Raw genomic sequence first — 3,223 nt, 5'->3', positions numbered from 1 at the left:
TCAGGAGAAGGTCGGAGAGGAGGGGACGGCTGAGAAGAAGCCGAAGCAGGAATAACAATGGGTTGAGAAGGAGTCCCCAAATTTTGGGAAGAAGGGGGAGGAAGAGGAAGAGGAGAGCTAGTTACCTTGGCACCACCGGTTCTGGCGCGAGACCTCGCCTTGGCCTCCTGGACTCTCTGGTAAGACTCATTGGAATTCTTCCTCGCCATCTCTGTAAAAGAAAACGATTAGTAAAACAAGTCGGTAAAGTCGATAGAAACAAGTCGGAAACAAAGTAGATAAAAGCTACCTAGTTGTGTCTGGACAAAAGACGACGACCCCTGGAGAAATTTTTTAGTATCCAGATATGGGGCCCTCCCCCATACTTCTCGGAGGAACCCTACAATGGCTGCCTCCACCTCATCCAGATCCTCCAAACCATATTTCTCACAGGGGGAAGCCTCTAACCAGTACAAGGGAAAGCGAGGGGAATAATTCTCATCCAAGAAAAAGGGGTGGTGACCCTCTACGCCTTGAACTTTGAAAAAATAATTTTTGAAGTCATGAAAGGATTCATCAAAAAGGGTGAAAACTCTCCGACCTTGTATAGCTCAGAAAGACACCCATTGTTGCTTATTATTTTGCCCACTGAAGGGCTTGGTCATGTGGAAGAGATGAAAGAAAATTCTCAAAGAAGTCGGAAAGTCTAAAGCATGGCTGATAAACTATTAGATTTTCAAAAAGCCCCAGGAATTGGGGTGAAGCTGGGTAGGTGCAACACGACAGTGACGTAAAACAGCAATTTCGAAATCAGAAAATGGAAGGAAAACACCCAAACGGGTAATCATGCTCTCATACATAAAGAAGAAATGAGGGGCCGTCTCAGTAGCCCTCCAGAAACAAACCCGGTCTTCCGGACCCGGGGCAAGCAATTCATACTTTGGCTCATCCTCATCAGAGGTGCAGAGCCGGTGACGAGTGCGAAGGTCAGTAATAAAATCAGTGTCAACCAGAGGTTCCTCTCCTAAGACTGTGACATCAACCCACTGAGAAAGAATTTCTACGGAAGACATTTCTTTTCCTAAAAAGGTGAGTGAAACCTACAAAGGAAAAAGAAAAGAAAATAAAAAACATGGTCTCTAAGGGGAATACGGACTCATAGACTAGAAATCAACTTCTCTCTATCTAAAGAATAAAGACATGCAAACAGAAGCATTTCATAAAAGAGAAGAGGAGAAAAAGGCTAACCTTTGCCTGGAAACAAGGTAGAAGAAGATGCAAGCCTTCAAACAAAGAATGCCCCACGTACAGAAGAGAAGAAAATTTGAAAAACGCAGAAACGAAACAACGAAAGAGAGGGAAGGCATTTATAGGCACGTTAGGGGCATAATGGTAAAAACGGAAAGCGGTCATTAATGGGCGCACCATTACCAATGTAATTAAAACCTACGCAAACCCCTAACGGACGCGACATTTGATTGGACGTAACTGTGGAAACCAAAAGTCACGAAAGTCACATCGGTTTCGAACAAACACGTCGGTTCCCTCCCAAGTCGGCTACGACCCCGAGTAGAATACTCGAATCCAAATCTTAAAAGAAATTGGGCTCGAGTAGGGGCACTGTTCATACCCTGGCCCAATGATAAGGCCCTGGTACAAACGAAAGGCCCAATCCAAAGGATTAAGCCTCGCTCTATACCAACCTTCACCCCACGAAGTCGGTTCCTACCTCGACTTGCTCTAAAGAAGTCGGGACGAAGATTAGCTGGCAGATAAACACCCATTCAAATGAGTAGCTGCCCCTAAAATCTCTCTACCCACTTTCTGGAGCCATATCTCAACCTCCCTAAGATAAAGGAACGGTTATTCCCCATGAATAACGAAACCACACCAACGGTGGTTATGGGTTCACCACTATAAATACACTGACACTTCTCAGGTATCACTAAGCCCAATACTCTCTAGACCTGTTTTGCTCCCTTTGCTGACTTTGGCATCGGAGTGTCTTTGCAGGTACCACCCCCATTCTTTCATACCGAAGTTAGAGGAGGGCCTTGGCGCATCAATCCGCTCGGATACTCCATCATTCCAACGATTGGGCCAGCCAAACTAATCCAACCCCATAATCTCCGGTTACCCACCGTAACAGTTATATTATCTTTTTAATTATTAGATGGGTACAAATTTAAATGTATACTGTATAGTTAATTTTAAAAATATTAGAAAGATAAAATATCTAAAAATTTATTTTTAAAATAAGGTCTTATTTGTGTGAGTTTTTATGATAAAATTTTTAAGCAATTTTTTTTAAAAAAATAAAAAAAATTTTATATTAAAAATTTTGTGTAACAATATTTTTTTTATTTAAAAATTATGTTTAGATACAATAATATAAAAAATATTTTTTATTTATTTATGATGTTAAAAATATTTTTTATTTTTAGTAGTTTCATTTTTAATATTATAATTTTATGAAACACATTAAAAAATAAAAAAATTATTAAAATTTTTTTTTAACAATTTAATAGTATCAAAATGAGCTAAAGACAGTTTAAACAATGTGTAGAGAAGTGATGTATTTTGACAGAATTTATTTTTTTATATGAACCCCCAATCATATTTTTGCTTAATATTAAGGATGGGGTGTTTTGCGGGTATATAAGTGCAGAGTCAATACGCAGGAGCGTGATCACAGAATGCGTCAGTGTGACAGTTTTCCGACAACACGCGAGAAGTGTAGTGATATGGCGGGCTGAGACATGTGGCAATACCCTGGCAACACGCGGTGGGCATGTTCTCTCAGATTTCTTAAAGCGTTGTAGGGTTTTTGCGAGTTTCCGAAGAACCTGCAGCAACACAGGGGCATGTTGCAAGCGATCTGCATGGATAGCCCTTCCACCCTGATAACCAGCGACCAAATAAAGCTCTATAAATTCAGTTTATTCATGACCCATTCATGCATTTGTATGCTGTATTATGTGTGCTAGTAGTTTGATAGGATATATATACCAAGAAAAAAGAAGAAGAGTGTTAAGAGTGTGTTGTTAGTAGTAGTGTGAGTTAAGAAAAAAATTATACAAAAAAAATATTAGTTTATAGTGATTAAAAATGGTACGTAAATATATGATACTCGAAAAATATATTATCAATTATTTGGATCATCCAATTTATATAAGTTGATAAATTTTATTTTTTTATGTATTTAAATTTTTGTAATTTTTGTTATTGTTAGTTTCATATGAAA

The sequence above is a fragment of the Arachis hypogaea genome, chromosome 17 (genome assembly GCF_003086295.3).
Source record: "Arachis hypogaea cultivar Tifrunner chromosome 17, arahy.Tifrunner.gnm2.J5K5, whole genome shotgun sequence".
In the NCBI taxonomy this organism is placed as follows: Eukaryota; Viridiplantae; Streptophyta; class Magnoliopsida; order Fabales; family Fabaceae; genus Arachis; species Arachis hypogaea.
This window is presented reverse-complemented; position numbering follows the sequence as displayed.